Raw genomic sequence first — 20,463 nt, 5'->3', positions numbered from 1 at the left:
ACATGAGTAAATACGGTACTTAACCCTTGTGGATACCATTTATTTCAGCCCAGATTTTATATACTGGCGTCAAGAAAGTCACTTTTGCATTTTTCCGGCAGAAAATGGCAACAATGAATTTTTTACATGCACATACAAACTTTCTTACAATCTGTCAAAATCATCGGAAGCTGTTTTTAAAATATGGGGACCTACAAAACTTACACCCTAGGCAATCTAGAATCAATTTGTGTTTCAAAAATGCGCATGACATGAAATCCAGAAAAAGAATACAAGCATTAGCAGCACTGGTGGCAGTATCAGCAAGAAAATGGAGATGTTCTACCAAGCTCGCTGTTCTGGGAAATAAATTTTGCTACATTTCCTGGTTCGTGTCAGAAAGTGTCGCATTTGCGAGATGAACGGTCATCAGTTTGTGTGAAACAAGAATGAGTGCTGGCTAGAAGAGCACACTCAGAAAAAGCTGTGCATTTGCAATGTACACAATTGTGCACAAAGCATTGGAAAGGGTTAAAAGGAAGCTAGAACATCTTTTTCTCGACTTGGACAAGTATAAAGGACTCAAATTTAAAGCTCATAGATGAAGTGCCCAACTTCTTTTTTTCCACAAACATTGAGCATGGTGATAAGTTCACCACAAAGCCATGAAAATGTGCGAACTTCTCACAGCTTTGTTTTGTGCACAGAGTTTTAATGATTGTGTTCATGTTAGGGAAGGTTTCACGCTCCCTGTACCTTACCCACCCATTCAAATTCTCCATCAAATGCCACCACGCCCATTGTGCAGCTGTACCAGCATATTATGTTTTTTTTTTTCGAGCAGGTGCGAAAGTATCGTCCCCTCAAGATGATACCTTCATGCGTCCCTAACCGGTGCTCTTGTGCCATCATGGCTTTGACCTGCAATTACATCACCATTTCAAATATTATGACAAGACACCCACAAGAAACAGGTTTCAGACATTCAATTTGATACGCTTGACGTGAATCATAAACCTTCATTATTTGCCCTTTAAAGCAATTTCAGATCCTTCAACTCCCTCTCGTTATAGAAAGGCTGGAAAACCCATTCTACACTCTTCTTGCATCATGAATATTGGTTTCTAATGAAGGGTAGCTCAAGTTTCAGCGTGCAGCGCCGCGCCTCTCCTGGCGACAAGCCATCGAGGCTACTGGGGAGAGAAACGTGAAGCGGGTGCTGCTGGCCAGACGGCGATGGCGGCGGTAGCACCAGTAGCACATGCTTTAGAGCTCGAGCAGTGAGGAGCAGTGTGCTCTCTTTGTACGAAAAGATAAAGAGACTTGATTCAGTAGGTGTTCGTTCAAGAATGCTGGTCTCCTTGCCTCTTATGAAGCACCAGTGAGATGAGAGGTGAGAACGCTAATTGTTCATTCAAAAAGTGGAAGCTGCCTATTAAAAAAAAATGAACTGTTGCTCGCCAAAAGCATTTCTCGTGAGTTCAGAATAGACCCACTGATTTTACTGAAGCATTGCCATATACAGCATGAATGCTTTTCCAACCCGTGGGTGAAGAGGTCGAAACATTGGTTGTTGCCCCACTGTTGCATGAGTTTACTTTGTCACAATTTACATGAGGGCCACTGCAGCTTCGTTTTGTAGCGAGCGTAAGTTCCGGCTTTGCAAGGGCATCTTCCATCTCGAAAGAAAAGCTCTAACTTTCCATGGGATGATTATGACTGCAATAAATAAATGAACATGAGCTAGCTTTGACTTGTACCACTCTCTTTAAAGTTCTACTATTAGCTTCCCAAACTTTCCTTAGCAAATGCTAACTTTGTTAGCATTCCTGTCTAATAATGGGGGAGTGGATACAAAGAAACATTAAAGCTTATTGATTTGTTTTAGGGTTTCTTATCATTGTTTCACATGTGTTAGCGCTCTAGTTATTTACGCCTGTGCATCGCATGCAGTGCTTTAGCACCACCTGCACTAAACACTGTGTTTGCACAGCCAGTTGTACGCCTGTAAAGCCAATATTCTCACAAAACTCAAATGCAAGCCTGGCATGAGAACCGGAATACATGACACTATCTTCTTCAGGCCAGCTTCTCAGACTAGGTTCTAGCCTAGCCTAGCTTTTCACATCTTAAGAGTTTCGCTGCCTTATGTACAATTCAGTGGGTGATACTTCAGTGGATGGACAACGCGTGCCTCTCACCTTCCAAGGCTTGTTAATGGATAGATATCACTGCCACAGAAAGTTGTTTCTCACACGCCATTAACTTTCATCCTTGAGAGAACACGAATACTTGTACAAGGATGTCATATAAAAACAATAAAGCGTACTCTCTTCATATTTGACAGCACAGAACATCCATCGAGTACGACATTGAGTGCTTCAGTTCATAGTGCTTTTAGAGGTTTCATATTTTGAGCATAACCAAAAATTAGGAGAACAATTAGGCTCAGCCGTTAAGGGTATGATGAGATAGTGTTTCACCCACAAACCGATGAACTGTTGCACTTTTTAATTTTTAAACATTTTTATTTCATTTTTCAGTTTGGTTTAGTTTATGGAGTTTGTCCCAAAGCAACTCAGGCTATGGAAGACACCGTAGTGGAGGGCTTTACAAATTTCGACCACCTGGAGTTTTTAGCATACACTGACAACACACAGTACATGGGCTCCTTGCTATTTTGTTTTTAATATTTGATTATTTTACTTTTAATTTTATTTTTAAGGATATACACCGATACTTAGCATCATCGAGCACTGGCTTTTCATTCTGAAGATTTTGATACCATTAAACCCCCGTTTCTAATTTCTTTATTTATTGCATCAATTATTCAATTAATTACATTGATTTCATTAACTCATCATTGCCTGTTACACAACAACCAATAATCCATCACTAGAACCAAAAAACAGTGCTACTATATTTTTTATGCAGCCCCCGATTATTTCAGACACGTGGTGTGACCATTACTACTAATATGCCGTCGACTTTCGACCGAGCGGGCTGTATAAGTTATCACTTTCAATGACTAATACAAGACACACGGCATATGCGATGTGATTGCTGATTTCCGAAGCGTACTCTGCGTCCTGCCGAGCATCATAGTTGTCAACTGTCTGCTTCAGAGAGTACACATTATAGGGGAGAAAACCTGGACCAGGGGGCGCTACGCCGCTCTGTGCGTCAGCGCCCTCCATGGAGATCCCGTCAAAACCTACGCGCAGTGCGGCCGCGTCGTCTGCTCCCCGCCGCATAGAAAAGCATGCTGTCGTCTGCTCCGCGCTGCTCTCCAGCACGTGTTTGCACGTGCGCGCTCGGTTGTTTCTCTCCTCCTCCGGCCGCATTCTGGCCGCCGTCGCGCTCCAACAAAGGGGGCAAGAAAAAAAAAACTGGAATGAAAAAGTGACGGCGCGCTTTTTCACAAAACTCGTGAAAGTGTTTTTCTCTCTTTCGTGTTGAAACGATGGTTGTCGGTTTTTTTTTAGGTATCTGGTACCGCTCGTATCTCGCACCTCTGTTTGTAACTGGCGGTGCCGCAGCAGCCATCGCAGAACCAAGTCGGCCTCAAGAAACAGATATATGTCATTAATGCCATCACTCGGCACTTATAAAGGGAAAACACGTACGTTAATCGTCCTATCCTCATACGCGATCCTGCTTCGGGAGCTCAAAACTGCGCATTCGCTAGAGGAGATAACTGAACTAGGGATTGCACAGCGTAGCTGTGGAATTAAGAAGACAAAGGTTTACTTGGAGAGATGTCCCCGCCTGCATGAAAAGTCGTCAGGCATTTCCTCGCTCTTTGTCTCACGAAGAGAGGAAACTGCCGAAAGAATGGCATGCCTCGGCTTCTCGTCAGTGATCCAGGTCGTTAAGGAACCTCTCATCGTTAAAGGTAGATAAGTGATTGATTTCGGATGGCAGTGCCACAGCAGCGAACTCCCCCTGACCGCTGTCAGCAGGAACCAAAGGGTAAGGCGGCATGCTTTGTGCCTTTGTAGGGAACGCGTTCTAAACGCGCCGAAAGCAGGCACCACGGCGCCGGCAGCATCGCCTAACACGTCTGTCCCCAAAGAGTTGAATAGGCCCCTTTCAAGTGAGCAGTCACAAATGGAAAGGAAGCTCCCCAAACAGCGCCCGGAGCACTCATCGCTGTGTACAGGCGTATCAATTCTCAACGAGAAGGCTGGACCCTTCATTCTCTGAACAACATGGAAGAGACATCAAGAGGTGCCGCCTCAAGTCCTTCACAATACCTGTCGCTTGCCTCTGCCTTCGAGTACCGAATTCGCGTTCATGTTTGTTTTGTTTTTTTGTCTGAGCCTGCCAACAAGCGCTCTTTGAAAACAATGTCCGCGGCAATCAATTAATCATAATTTCTCACTTTCGAAAGCACCGATAAAAAACGTGCCTCCAGCCAGCCTCTATGTCAGCCGGGGCACAGAAAAAAGCAAAAATAAGAAACACCACTGGCAAAGAGCGCCGGCTTTGCGCGCACAGACGCACGACCATCCCCCCTCGTCCTCACTCTCCTTCTCCCGCTCCGCTTGCACGTGCGGCTGCCTGTAGCACGCGCTCCCGAGCGAGCGGGCTGCGCAGACTCCGCAGACAGCCGCGTGCAGCGCGGGCGCGGATGCGCGTAGGTTTTGTAGTTCCTCTCCGCTGGAAACCGAGCGCTGGCGTCGCGGAGCAAACTCCAGCTTTGGTTTCCTATCAACAAACTTTTCAATCTTATGCAAGTTCGGTTACAGTCAATAAAAGTCAAGCAAGCAGATTTTTCTGAACCCACCCCGGACGCTACACTGCGACATGCTGCAGATGTGGCACAAGAGCTGTGCATGTGCACACGAGGGAGCGGGAATGCGGCTGTGCAAGGAGAATGCGCAGCCGGCGTGGCCCCCATATATAATAATAATTGGTTCACAGGAAAGGAAAAGCGCAGTATCTGTAACACTTGTTCTATGGACACCTGAACCATGCCATAAGGAAAGGAGGAAGGTGGGAGTGAGAGCGGAAAGCGAGAAAGGGGTGTCGTAGTGGAGAGCTGCAGAGTAATTTCGACCACCTGGGGAACTTTAATGTGCACTGACATCGCACAGCACACGGATGTCACTTCGTTTCGCCTGCACCGGCGGCGGTCGGTATTGAATCCAGGTACTCCGGCACAGTAGTCGGACGTCTTACCGCTGCGGGAGTCCCCCATATTCCCAGTTTCTATTTTTCTGCCATAGATGGTGTTCCCCGTCAGGAGCAGCAGCGCCGCTACGCAATTCTCTGGGAGCCTATTATTGTTTTAGGTTATGATTAAGAGCCAACATGCTACAGGTCGCACTGTTCCCGCTGCATTCGCACTATTTTGTGCAGTGGGTACTAATATAACCACTGCTGCCCCAGTGGTCGGCACGCAGGCAAGACTGGCAATGACAGTGAACCACAGCTGGTGAACATCATGCATGCAGTATTAGCTGGAGGTTATAAAGTGAGCTGTGAATTCTTTTTTCAGACATGGTAGAGAAACTAGCCCGCTAGTTACAGTATGTTCTTTGTCCATTAGGCAGTTTGCAGATTGCTTGCCATTTGCCGCATAGAGTGTCAAAGTGGGCCATGTAAATAAGCACATGCGAGAAGAAAAATTAAAGGAAAAAAGATATGTGACTGTGTCTTGGGAAGATGCATGCTATGCGAGCATCACGCTGCGTGGATGTGTTGAGCTTTTACCTAGCAGCAATGAGTGAGAAATATGGTAAGCTGTTGGTCCAACAAATGTTGCCGATGCAAAGCACATTAAAAGTTGTTATGCTTGCAAATTTCACGAACAGTGTCTTTTACTGCATTGTCAAGTACCATAGAATTCAGACTTCATAGGAACAGCGATTTTTGTTTTAATTATCAGAAGTGTGGCTGAACACAATTCAAGACGAAACATGGTTTGCTTTATGGATTTATGCATACAAATAGTATTAAATAAGCTTCTTCTCTGTGTAAATGCTACAGACAAGCACAACATAAAGTATGGGTGGAATGCATTGGTACGTTTGCTTTACCACGAACCCCTGCTGGACATGTGGTTGTAAAAAAAAGTTATCAACAATGCGCTTTTTTGCCAATAGAAAAAACCACAATAATTGGAGCCTCGATTGAACAACATGAAAGAAGTGTTTATTATTGTAGGTCAAATAATCACCTGGTTACAAAAAAACATGGAAACAATAATGTTTCATAAGAACTTCAATTTCTTGCTTTAACTGAAAAAATTGAGGCAAAAAATTGGATTGATGCTAAGTAAATGTGATAGCATTTTTTTTCCCTCACCAATCTATTCCAATTCTTATTCTGCTATAATTCCTATTGTGTTCCAATTGCAATTTTATTTCAATTCTTATCATCTTTGAGTTCTGATTTTGTTACAGTTGGGAATATAAAAGCAAGACTGCTTCACAATAGTAATGCCTCTCACAGCCCGCTTTACAGGTGGCAGGCTGTAGAGGTAGGCCTTCCTCACAACTAACAACGCCCATGTAAGGATGGCTTCACAACACAAACAATGAGCAGCTCGTGTGAGTACACATTTCGGACGCCCAGGGAAGCCATATGGACAGAAGCAACGGAAACACACATTTGCGTCCTGGCAACTAGACACCTTACAGAAAGAGCATAGACCACTGACGCGCCGATCGGAGCATCAAGCAACATGCATCTGGATTTGCACGCCAATGAATAGCCGATATCTGCAATCACCATGGGCTGATACTATAGGGAAGTTCAGAGAACAAAACATGCCGAGTTTCCTGTGCTGGCTTGAAGGTTGATTGGGCCACCATGTGACCTCTACTTGGACTGTGCCTTAGTTAACCGGCTGGAGGAGTCGAATTAACATTTCACAAGGTCCCACAAAACCTCACATGTCCGACCTTGGCAGCCTCTATTTTGTGTGCTGGAAGTCTTGGAGCAAGACAAAATGTTCGAATGAAGGAAATTTAAGAGCAAGCATCATATGAATTAAGTGCCTCTAAAATGCAATCACGAGGCCAAATAGGGTTCTAAAATTTGAATTGTCAGAGTTTGAATTAGCACGACTAGTCTAATGCTATAAGACCGCTTTAAAACAGTCACCGCCAAGCCGCTGTATCTGTCATGGGGAACTCTAAGAGAGCACTCAAAGATGAGTCTGCAAGTCACATGATGGCATGTGCATGTTTCTTATGCATCCATTGCTATTGCAGCATTATAATAGTTCTATTTCCAGAGGCTTACACTCAAACGGCCATGCAGCCTCTTAATGAGAAGGCTGTGGTGAAATTAAATTCGTAGACGCAATGAGGAGGCAGTCAGTGCAAAAGCAAAATGTGTAATCAATGCAGACAATGCAAATTTGCCCTTATGGTTATTTTGTCAGTGAGGCAGCCTGTTGCAACACTTATGGCCTCCTAAAGCTCACCGAGTTAATGTTTTGTTGTACTACCACAGCTGTGCCAGGTCTTGGAACTGTGCTCAGCATTGGTTTGACATATATTAATCAAGCCGCCTTACTTGATACCTAAGCAGTCTGCAAGATGAAAGAAAAGCTAGTATGTGGGCAACTTTTTTCCTGCACCTGCTTGCTGCTTGTCATGTTGAGCATGGCAAACAGTAGTCAATAAAAGGTTTCACAATTTAAAGCTGTGTAAAGGACTTTATCCAGGGCTAGCAGCATCAGTGCATGGCCTGTTAGAATGTCATTTAAGCATGGTAGTTATCACTTTGCTTTTCCCCAGATTACATTTGGGGTTCCCCAGTTATATCGCTGCATCTGTACAGATAACATACAAGGATTAGATGCGTGTTACAGCAATGGCACTGTAGTCTTCTCTCGGTAAAAAATTGGTGTGAGTCGGCATACGCATAGCACCTTTCAGTGCATGCATCTCCGAGTGAAAAATGCACGTCCTAGCAGATTTGTTGCATCACATCAACTGATCACCTTTGCAATTTAAAAAAATTAATTTAGTTGAAAATCAGCATTTTTCTTGCTGTATCTTTGTAACCTGTGTTGTTTACATATACAGGACTTTTTTTCGTGTTGCGAGAATATGTCGGCCACTGCATGTGGCTTGCTATGCTAGAAACAACACTCAAGCAAATTATGACTAGACACTCGCTGCCAGCATTATAGAACGAGGAAGAACAGCAGAGCAGTTTCTTGTAAAAGATAAGCACCAGGTCAAGGAACACCTGCACCTATGTGGAAACGAGTGGGCTCAAGGGAAGCCCTCTGCCCTAAGTTGCTGCTGAGGTGCCGGGACATTCACGAGGACTCTGCCTTGCTTTGGAGCAGGACTTTGAGTGATTAGCATCACCTGCCGCCATAGCCATAGTTCACACTAGTCTTGTTCTGTGCACCTGATTCGCATTATGACTATATTTAGAGCGTGGCTTCTTTCTTACTTCATTTTTCTTTGCCCCACCATACTGATGAAGGGAGATGGAGAAGACCCAGTGTAAACTGAGACATTAAGAAACATATAGCCATATGCTTTAGCAATACACTCACATGTAACTTCAGCCCTACGTGACATGCTATTGCCCATTTTTGCAAACAAGCTGCATATGGCTCAGCAAACAGCGCACTAATGTCTAAATTGGCTGTACAGAAGGTGGCATTTGAGCATGGAGTATTGGTGAAAGGTTGTTCAAGTACCCTTTGCCAATCAAACCAACCACATTGCAGCTCTACTTCTGTGAACTGAAGAATGACGCTCGTAGAATGTGTGGACAGCATTACTCGTGTGTGAGACTGCAACTATATTCAAGCACTGTGCATTTTGATCATCCACATTATTGTATCACTTCTGCCACCGATATCTTCCAGACAGCACTATTCACGGCAACCTTGTGGGGAAACTCCAGACAGTAAACCTTATAGAAAATCCTTCCAATCCTTCGTTAGTTTACATTTGTGCCTAGAGCACTTGCAATTAGGTGGTGATTGCACCCAGCGTTCGAAGCTTAAGTGTGGTGATGCCTTGCTGGGAGCCATTGTGCAAGTTCGTACTCATTCATGTTGCGTGTTATGCAACAGACCACAAGACGAGGAGAAGCACTGAGCATTTGAAACTATGTGTATGCTTCCCTCATCATCGTCAGCCTGACTATACCCACTGCAGGGTCAAGGCCTCTCCCATATTCCTCCAATTAACCCGGTCCTGTGCTAGCTGCATCCACCTGACCCCTGCGAACTTCTTAATGTCATCCATCCACATACTATGGGTATGCTTCCCTGTTAGTGGTATAATCCGTCGTAGCGTATTTTGTGGCGCAGTCAGGCTTGAATGCACACTTCACTGAAAAGAAAAAAACGAAGCTTGTTCTTTCCTGTGGTAGGGTGCAAAGCATGGTTTTGGCACTACTCTTGCTTTGAATAGAAACAATGTCTCTTTGATGGAGTAAGTAGTGAAAACATGAAGTATCCATAAAGTGGATGATGCTGACTCATCATAGAAACAGTCTGCACCATCATTCTTGAGAAGTTATATTTATTGCACTTTAAAAATGTCACCGGTTATAAACAAAGCTTTTGCTTAGTGTCAGTCTCTCACTTGCTTTGGCACACAGAAGGCCCATGACAAACCGACAAACAGACCCTCTCACTACCTGCTGTGGACAAAATATCAGCGAAGAATGACCAATACAGTACCATCAATTAAGGTCACTTCTCTTCACCCCAGCCACCTCACGTCAACACATATATCTGTAAGCCAGTTTTAAAGCTCCTATACATACGCATAAAATCAAATCTCACACAGAAGAGGAGCATACCACAACTTAGATGTAAAAACTAGCCAGTGCTTCATCTGAAGGTAAAGCAATGAACTGTGGGTAGCAGAAAAAAATTTCAAGGCAATACCAGCAAAAGAAAGCTTCACAATTCTGTTACAAAATTATTGGTGGCTCAAAGATTCCTTTCTCGCATATGTTTTTGGAGTGCCGTTGCATTCCAAAAAAAAAAGAATGGTACAAAAGTGGTACCAGGATAGTAAGTAGCTTTTACTCTTGTGCTATATTGAGATCATATTTTGGGCAATCCCTTAATCATAACCAGGAGTAAAACACAACCCTTTCTTGATGTAAGTATACTGAGCCAGGTTAATTGTGTGGCTAACTGATCACAATGTAGCAAACCCTTGTAGTACCAATGCAGGTTGGTGCTGGTGTAGGAAGACGTGGATGGTGGCACACAAACACAGTTAATACTTATGCATCCTCTTCTTAACTTTGTGACCTTGATCATTGTTTTCTACTCTGCTTATGCATGCAGCCCCACATCAACAGGCTCCTTGAATATTTTTAAAGTTCAATGCTCAATTTTAAGTATTCTTCAGGATCTTTCTCCAAGGTTTTCACTGCCCGTGTCACTCTTCTCAACTTAAACTTTATCTTTCTTAAATTTCTGCAGTCACATCATCAGACACAAGTTCTACCTCACCATGCCCGATGCACTAAACCACACGGATTATCTATCGTGCACTCAAATTTCATTTCCTCACCAGCATCCAGCAGCAAACTAATCATGGCATGACTTGCGATACGTGCTGGCACTCTCGGCCCCCAAATCTAACCTCACCACAGTTGAATTATTACGAACAGGCATGGTTTCAAAAACATGTCCAACGAATTTTTACACTGACAACGTTGGAGGCTGTTTGTCAAGTAGCATGCAAAAATTATTACAAAAAGGGCAGAAGTGTGCCACTGTGTCTGCTTCTTTTGTATTTAGCTTCAAAATTCCTTTAAAGCATGTGTAGCCAACATTTCTGTCATAAGCACATAAGCGGCACAACAAAAACTGATGTGCACACGTGACCACTGGTCATCAGCTGCATTCGCATCGTGATGAATGGTGATGCAGTTGGCTCTTCACTTTGCATCATAGCAAACGAAGTCTCACAGCAACATGAATATGACAAGAATGTGTTCACCAAGCAAAGCAAAAAAAAAAATGTACATCAAAACTTGTCGAAAATGTTCTTAAGCACAGTATCTTATGCACTGTGGTTAAGGTAGCGATATTTGGTCCTAAATGATCATCACTGTCTTCTGCACATTGAATTTGTTTGTAGGATGCATAACACAACTTACATTTTCCCACTCACAAACTGTTTAATATCAATCCCATTAAAGAAAGAAAGCCATAATAACCCTTCTTTCAAGCAATGAGTTTCGAATATTTTACGAAACAAGTAAAAATTCTCTCTGAAATGTATACTTTAATGGCAAAGATGTGACGGAATTTCAATACATTATTTACGACATAAGTAGCGAGAAAAAAGTGTGAGAGTTAATTATAGTGTGAGGCTGCATCTAGCAGAACGGCCTTCTGTTTTAGACACATTGTGGAGAAATAAATTATTTCACTAGGCAAAAAAATGTGCCTGTGTACGCAACACTAAGCGCATAATCAGCAGCTCTTAGTCGTGGTCTGGATTAAGCTCATCTTCTTATGTCTCATTGAAGCACCTTGCATCCACTGGGAGAAGGTACAACATAAGCCAAATAGTAACTTTGTCACCCGGGATCACGTGGCATGCACACCCCTTCAAACCAACTGTCCCAGCTGTCAGACAGTCAAGGCTGCAAGTGGGTTTTCAAAAAGCTGCATTAATCACTCTCAATTTCCTCAGCTTTATGTTGCACAGTATTTGGTTTAGCTTTCAACTAGTCAACATAAATAAGCAGTGCATTCATTTGAGTGAAAATTGTGCAGGTGTCGGCTTTTTTTTTACATCACTAGAATATGCTCTCATTGAGATGATGTTTTGGGGAGGTTGCGATAAAATTTCAGAGAAGTCAAGGAAAGAGAGCTTAGAAAGCTTCAAAATGGATGCCTTTATATTACACTGCCACCAAATAGCATTTTATTTGGTCGAAGGTGGCTATAGTCACATGTGACTGCTCAACTATTTTTTTTTGTTAATCCTGAAATATATGGCCCAACTCAACAAACGCACCTATGTAAACTACAAATTGATCCAGCCAACATTACACTGCTTTCTTGCTTTTTTTTTTTTTGTCGCATACAGTCAAACCCACTTTAACAATACCGCTAAGATATATAGGCAGGGGTGGAAGCGCTGCTTCATTTGCTCCAAACTACTTTCCCTGCTCCATCCTGCTCTAAAACTGCCCCGAACCTTAAAGGGCCACTGTCCAGGGAAGGACCTTTTAGGCGAAGGAGCCCAGTGTTTCGATCAGGTACCGGAGATAGTCTGTGCAAAATGCTACAGTGACACGCGCGCCGCAAAGCAACGAAAATACAAATCAAAGCTCTCTCATGCTCTCCTGCAGGAAGCCAGCTTCTCCGTTTCCTGCGCCGGCCTGTCGAGCCACAGTAATGACGTAGTTCCCTCGAACGACGTCCATTGGTCCATCTCGCTGTCTGAGGGTGAAGAATGGGTGTCTACCGCTCGCTGCACGCTTTTCCCTCGCCATGGCCCAACTGAATCCAGAGGCGCGCGCTCCCTCGCCCGTTTTCTTTTTTTTTTTTCGCGCAGGCGGTATGCCACACCCCACCTTCCGCCAAACGCGAAGGAGGAAGGGGAATTTGTCTTGCGGAGGCTAGACAACCGGGTAGAAGAGTGGAAAACCTTTGCGAGGGAACGGAAGGAGAGAAACATGACAGAATCGGGTGATTGGGGTGGCTGTAACTGTGTTATTAGCTACTCTTTTCAAAAACATTTTGCGGCCTTGCGTTTTGGGGGCGAAGTCTCACAGTCACCGGAGAAGAAAATATTTTCGACCAGAGGGTGGACAGTGGGCCTTTAATGTTTTGCCATCATATTTAGCAGAACCTGGCTTTACTGCTCAGTGGACCTAGGAAACGTTACTGTCTGCAATGAACTACATGAGTTTTTCTGGTGATTCTGCTGTGAAAACAAGTGCATACTTCACCGTCCATCCTCTTTGTTAGGAACAAATTTGCCAAACCTACATGAGGTAAAAGCACACATGAAGCATTGTAGGGCGATGCCACAAAGGTGCAAATCACTATGAATTTTCTCAAGAGTGTTGGAAAGATATACAGGGCATATTGTTAACATGAAGGACTTAAGGTAGCCTCAGCATCGCTAAACCAAAAAAAAAAAATAAAGCATGGAGAGCAACTTACAGAAGGTTACGAAGTAATAATCTGAAGAGCAGAAAAGACTACCCATGAGTGCGGTCAATCCTCCTTGCAGGGAGCACTGACCAGTGCAGGAATTTTCGACACAAACACAGGATCAAAAAGGATATGTGCAAGTGTTGCTCTTTGATATGAATTTCAAACTAATGGTGCTTAGTGCATCAAAGTATTTTGGTAAATCCCACGCTTGAATCTATCAAGTGGTCAAAAGCTTTTAATCAGACGATTTTTTGGACCTGAAACGTAGAAAAAAGCATTCCATTTGCTAGTGTTGTTTCAAATTGTTGCTGAGGTCAGCTGTGATATTTTAAGCATCTGTACATGTTTTGGTTGTTTGTCTTGCCTTCTCAGAGATGCATGCAAAGTCAAGCCAAGGATTGAAATTTGAAAAACAAAAAGGGAATCAGAATGGATTTTTTGCATGTCCGGAATAGATATTTTCAATTATTAAAAGTGTTCGATCCTAAAAACATGCTCCAAAACATAATTAGCATGCTTCAAAACCCTTGTTTTACTGCTCCAAAGCTGCTCCAAAATGCTCAAGCCTGCTTCCACCCCTGCATAGAATATAACGATGGACTAACAGGACACCGTTAAGCTTTTTGACGTTTACTATAGTAAAATAAACTGGTGATTACAACACTGATATCTAGCAAATTATCCGTTATAAGAATTAATTATGGTCACCAGGAACCAACCGTAAGAAAAACAAAAACATGGAAATGTTGCAACCACACCAGCCGAACAACACACATAATGCAAATGCTTTCCTTTCTGCCGTCACTGTTTCCTCAGTTCTGCAAGCTCATCAGATTTCACATCAAGGATTTCTTCTGGAAAGCGTGCTTCATTCAGAATGCCAGTGACGCAAAGGTTTGCGAAGCTCCCGACTATGTGATAACGGTGGCATATCGAGACTTGAAGAATTCTTGCATGTTAACGATGAATAGGTATGATGACCAGGAGACTGCGCAAAAGACGCCTTACAAATGGTACAGTCCCTCTCTGGGACTTCATTGTTGCTAGTTCCCCACTTGGGCATGTGCAGAATTAGGTGCCCCATAAGGAGACGTGAACTTAATATGTTGTGAAACAGTCAAAGCTGACTGATAGGTTTGTCCTGCAAAGAAATCGACAGTGTAAGTTACTTTTCTGTCATTAAATTCCCTGAAGTGCCACTTTTTTCTTTTTTGGCATAACCCGGTTATACCAATGCTATTTTGTTGCCACTTCAATATTGTTATAAGTGGGTTTGAACTCAATCTGACATGCTCAAAGACAAGACACTACATAGTGAAGCAATTGCGTTCAGACGATTGCTCAGTATCTCATCCAATTCCACATACTGAAGTGATTTCAGTTGGCAATACTAGGACAACATCATGTGCATGGAACAAAGCAAGCTGTACAGAGCGTAGTAAAATACCAACAACAAGCCCTCTATCTCCAGCATAATCGAGCTAGTCAGAACATGCTTGGGATGATTTAGAAACCATCTGAAACCATTAAATTAAAGTTCTGTTTTGCCTCCAAATGTATAGTGGCCAGTTCCAACAGACCTTTTTTAACCAGGTGGGACAACGTAGTAGGCCTTAAGAAGGTAAAAAACACATGACTGTTTAAGGAGATGCAAGAATGCGCTTGCACCTCCTTGTGGTAGAGCATCTGCCTCGCTTTTGGGAAGTGCTGGTTCCGATCACTAGTGAGACCTCGTTCCTACCAGTTTTCAAATAGATACAAGATTTCCCCCAGCCTGGTCCTTGGCTTCTCGCAGGTGATATGCTTGGGAAAAGGGTCTTGAACCAAACCACCCAAGCCGAATCATTGTGGTCTCCTTATTCTGTCTCACGGTGGTAATTATGTTTTACCAGCCGACCTGCAACTAAACCCTCATAAGTAGGCGACACATCACAGTTGGTTTGTCCCCTCTGCTGTCCCATGCACTGGCTTCATGGGGACCAGTGCTTCTTGCCGTGGACGTTGATGATGTGGACCTTGGCGTTGCACGCTTGGGAAAAGCGGCGCTCACACAGAGGGCAGCCGAAGGGCTTCTCGCCCGTGTGGCACAGCAGATGGCGCCGCAAATGCGCTCGGTTGCCGAAGGCGCGACCACACAGCTGACACCAGTGGGGGCGACCTGCCTGCACTGGTACTGCGCTGGACGCCACTGGAACTGCACTGGATACCACTGGACCTGCTCGAAGCAAGATTGGAGCAGGAGACAGTGTTGTCATGTGGGGTGTGGTGTTGGGCTGGTTGATTCGTGACGTATAAAATGGGATGAGAGACGGAAGCAATGCAAGTGCTCTTGTCTGCATTTGTCATCCCTTTTTGTGTTAATTTTATACTTACACCTGGCATGTCTCTGAGGCAATGCAGTGTGTTAGTGCTTTGTCTCCATAGTCACATGGTATATGTTGTATTGTAATGAATGGGACTCAGATAATGTACCTGCTTCAACAAATATATGTAGCCCGGTTCACCACCGGCTGAAAAGTTTCCATGGTATGGTATATCTAACCTCTATGGTGCTATTTGTAGTAGTAAAAACTTGAGACGGCCATGAGAAAGGCCTTGTAGACGGCCAGTTCTGAAGTTGTGAACATACTTTGTTGAGATTAAATGCACGGAAGCCCACACTATATAGAAAAAAAGACTACCAAAACCACATTGCGGAAACTGAAACACTGAAGAGGACATCCAACAGTGCAGTGCTTTTATGAAATATTTTGATATTTTTGCATATAGTTAAACATGAAAAAATTATAACCTTAGGCCTGTGTAGCTAGTAAATTATGCAAGTGACTCAACTCCTTAAGAAAAAGTGTTTCACTGCTGTAAATATATTCCTCGCAGTTTCAGCTCGCACCTTATCTGCAAAAAAAAGTGAAAAACTTTTATAAGCGACCTCATATTGTTCAGTCAGCTGCTTCAGTGTAACAACTCTCAGAAGACTTCCCAGTAGGACCTTATCAGAGCAGTGCCTTTCCTTATAGGCAGTAAATATGTGCAGTGATATGTACAGCAGTGTGCGAGTGGCAACCCAAATATGCCTGAAAAACTAGAGAAGAAACAACTACATATGTTAAAAAAGAGGCATAAAGTTGCCCCTCACAGTTTTTAGTATGAAACTGCAGACTTGCAAAAACTTGAGAACATATACTGCTATCAATATAACTCCAACAACATTAAAAACCAATCTAATTTCATACTTTATCAGAGGCCTATACAAGCTTGAATAGCTACGCCAAAGAAATTTCGACTTCTTGTCGACCTCACCCCACTCTATGAGGTTGAGGTCGACGTCACGAGGTTGCCCACCTCAATGAAATCAATGAACCTCAATGAGCTCGTTCACATTTCAAAAATGCTACCAATCAGAGCTATACAAAACATAGCCTGCTTTAGTGCAAATCTCCATTTGCTGTTGTCCGCAGTGTAAGCAATCAGATTTCTGGTTAACGATTTCGTCACGACGAGACCTATAGAGTTCTTTAATAAGTACTATGAAACTCTGTAAAAAGTTATTCGTAATCATGTGCCAGGAAGAAGTACCAAGAAAATTACGACCTCTGAGTAATCTGAATTAGCCATGTAGAGTACTTGGAGCACGAGCGGCACCATACCTGCATATTAATTCAAAATTATGTGCCACACATATTCACTGCTGTGAAATAGAATTAGGGCCACCAAGTTCACATTTTCAGCTATTCTAGAGCATACTGCACGTCAGGCATACAGCCTTTAACCAACTCTGGCTAATCACAAATTGATGGTTACTGAACAAGGCATTTCTTACAGCTGGCAGGCCGAGGTATAATGGCACTTGCAGTGAAGCTGAGATGTTGTTTTTGGTTTCTGTTGACGTTTAACGCTTATGCAAACCCAGTTATAGCAACATTACGTCAAGACCAAGCAAGATGGTTACAGTACTGCGTACTGGGCAGGCTGGTTTACATACATCATGCAAAATTTTAGCACGACAAAGAACGACGGACAGAAGGAATGGATGACAGCACTCGTGTTGTCCATTCCTTCTGTTCGTTCGTTGCTCACTGTCACACAAAAATTCTGCAAGATGGCTACAGCGGAACTTGCATGAGCATCACTAACCTGTGTTCTTTCACTTACAGATTAAAGATCAGAACAGAATTGTAGTTGGATTGACACAATAATGCACATCATGCGTTGAAGTGCCTGTAAGGCATAGTGTGGATTAACTTGTTGCGATTCGTGTAGCACATCAGTTCATAAATGCTAGCTGTAAAAATGATTCGAGGGAAATATTTAACGGTATGAGGGTTAGGGCAAGTTCAAAAAGCTGCAAATTAGGATCACATAAAAGCATAGTTTAACAACACACAGTAGAAAAAGAGCAATATCAGTTGAGGGGAGATAGCAAAATGACACATAAGGATAGAGAAAAAGCAATGCCTGCACCCATTCAGTGAAATCTACAAAAAGTTAAGACAATGGTGCAACAAACATAACTTATGCATTCAAAATTTAAAGGAGAAGTTTAGAAAACCTAGAATAGATCGGGCCTTGATTTGCAAACATGTCAAGGTTTCTAGAACTGTGCAACTTTCAAGACAACAGTGGCACAATTAAACAATCCATTGTTGGAAGAGAAACACATCTATATAACATTTCCGTCAACCAATATTCCACACAAGCAGCAGTAAGCATTTAAGTTTGTTGCAAAAGCAATGAAACACTTTACAGGAAGTTTTAGCTGCAATTTGTACCAAAAACATGGCAGAATAATCCTGCAACGTTATACAAGGTACTCTCAGGAAAAAGCACGTTACATTTAGTGAGAGTACGTATAAAAAGAAAGCTTGCATTTCTGGGCAATTCAATGATATTAAAGTTGCCTTACTGTCAACTAGTTCAGTAAAGTTTAACCACAAAGTGCTCGTAACGCTAATGAAGACAGATACAATTTCATTACTCACTAATTTCATTATTCATGCCAATAAATGGCATGAATAAAGGGACTGAAACGAAGTTGTTGATTGAACTAAACATGGTGCAGATTCTCAAATTAATAGAAAACTACTCAGCTTAGAGAGAAAGCTCTTATGTTACGCCACAATTTTTCAGGACTTTCAGCTACATTTTTCAGGACTTTCAGCTACACTACACAATAGTATCATGCAATACGTACTAACATGGCATTTTACCTAAAATGTACAACTAAATAGTACCATTTGCATCAAAAACTAGCAAGGGTCAGATGGTAAATGGAGTGCACGGGCAGTGGATGGTCATTCTACTTAGCAAGCTGTTGCTAGTTTTGTATATGCACGAAAAGGGTTACACTTTTCAGAGCTATCAGCTATGGACTGCTGCTTTCAGCTCGGATCGACCTGAAACAAAGTGTTGCTGTAGCGCAGCACCGTTCTCTGTCTTCACAAGTAAAGGGTAATTTATATGAAAGCTGGAGAATGGATGACAGAGGTTGATACCTCTGGGACAAAGCACTAGCATATGTTCATGATCATGTATGTAGAAGATGGAAGAAATTGTGTACCGATAGTGAAGAGAAACAGGATATCGGATGAGACAAAGGGTGAAAATGTCAGTCACCTCATCAGATTATTAGGAGGCAGGAAGCTTTTCGTGCGACATATACATATCATTAGGGAGATCTGACATAAATGTGCAGCACGGCACAATTGTGGAAAGAAGTATCTGTTGAAAGTAATGACTGCGGTGTGTGTGAATTAAACTGGCACTCAGCTGTATTGGTCCTATGTATAGTACTTTTGGCACGCTACAATATCTGCAGAGATTTTGGTGGACAACTTGGCCTCATTCAGAGGTTGAAATGCCACGAAATTAAAAGCAGGCATGAGGCATATTAAACACACCACACTGCAATGTCAGCTCTTGCCATGCACGACCGTCATACAGAAAAATATGTCGTTTGGATCACATCACAAAATTTATAATATAGGCTTTCTTTCATACCAAAAAGAACGTTCATGCAGCAGATGAAGCTGCATATCTTATCGCTCTTATATCTTTCTGTGAACAGACGAGTGTTGCTTACAGATCAATGATAATTCTGATGCTAATTCTAATTTACAGTGAAGAAAACAAATTCTTGTTACAAAGACTTTGATCACTGTTGTATATTTCTTCTGCCACCTGTTGTCTGGTATTACAATTGCTTCTATTTCATGTATATACTCTCTGGGCATGACAGGTGGAATGAAGTAAGTTTAAACAGTTGCTGTTACTGAGACGAGGATATGCCGGGTGTCTGTAAGCTTCAAGGCTCACAGGTGCTGCAAACCAGGCAAAGGTCTCAAACTGTCAGTATTTTGAGGACCCGCCGTCACTGCCAATAGGCCACCAGCTAGTCCGCAGTGTGCTCTTCATAGGTGTCAAAGCAGCTTGTGTCAACGCGATCCAAGGATGCGGGCGACGGGAGTCGGTAACCTGGAAGCAAGAATACGACTTAATTGCACAATAACGTGGTAACAACGCGGGCGCGCCAATGCAATCAAACTGAAACTGCTTAAACCACGGTAGGCAGCTTGCAGCTCGCGCGCCGCGAACTCCGCCTGGCGGCTACCAAGAGCATGCTGCGGTGCTGCCATCTTTCATAGCCTGCTACCTGCTACAACGTTGGCCACGTGTGCATGTAATGTGCATGGCGTCCGTATGCAGTTGCTTCTCTGTGTTGGACGACATCCGACGACAGCGCAAGGTTGGGACTGCCGAGCTGAGATGTTTCGTGCTGGCGTGCGCACACACAGCAACATATCAAAGCCGATGATTTGGCGAAGCTGCTGTAACCTCCGGAACAGATTGCAGCAGTTCTGTTAATAAACTATTTCCTAATTGATTTTGTTATGAGGATGCCAGCAGCACCACTAAATGAAAGTCAACGCAGACCGTTCGAGGTTCTAGTCCGCCAACTGCAGCTCCCATAGCAGCAATGTGCACGCAGTCCACCCAAGCCTTGGCTAGCAATTCAACCAACCGATAACAGCGCCACGGTGCGCTAGCGATAGAGACATCGCGTGTGCATGATTTAACTTGTTTTAGCGCTTTTCAACTGTGTTTAGTTGTGCAAGTTTAAAGGCCCGCGCTGGACAGGCGAGTCTGCTTTGTGCGATTCCTGTTGTATGAAAGAGATCATAAGCTAATTTTAGGCGGCGTTAGCTAGAAATTTTTCTGGAGTAATTATTCGATTGTTCAACGCTTATGGACTTTGCGCTGGTCGCCAAGAGAGCGTGCAAAACTATGACCTTTACGTCGCGAAATCTCGCAACGCGTTTTCTTCCTCTTTCAAGCCTTTCGTACGCGTGAAA

At 43.2% G+C, this 20,463-nt stretch overlaps 1 long non-coding RNA gene across 1 annotated transcript; it reads right to left on the bottom strand.

Moving 5' to 3' along the window:
• Nucleotides 1-12,003: 12,003 nt before the first annotated feature.
• LOC146192362 (uncharacterized) lies at nucleotides 12,004-20,103 on the bottom strand. Its single transcript, XR_014706759.1, has 2 exons — nucleotides 19,764-20,103; nucleotides 12,004-19,585 (listed from the first exon to the last, which is right to left on the bottom strand). It is a non-coding gene; the product is annotated as an uncharacterized LOC146192362 (long non-coding RNA).
• Between the last annotated feature and the right edge of the window lie 360 nt (nucleotides 20,104-20,463).

Source organism: Amblyomma maculatum, chromosome 4, assembly GCF_055883805.1.
Source record: "Amblyomma maculatum isolate TAMU_Amacu chromosome 4, ASM5588380v1, whole genome shotgun sequence".
Taxonomy (NCBI): domain Eukaryota; kingdom Metazoa; phylum Arthropoda; class Arachnida; order Ixodida; family Ixodidae; genus Amblyomma; species Amblyomma maculatum.
This window is presented reverse-complemented; position numbering and strand designations above follow the sequence as displayed.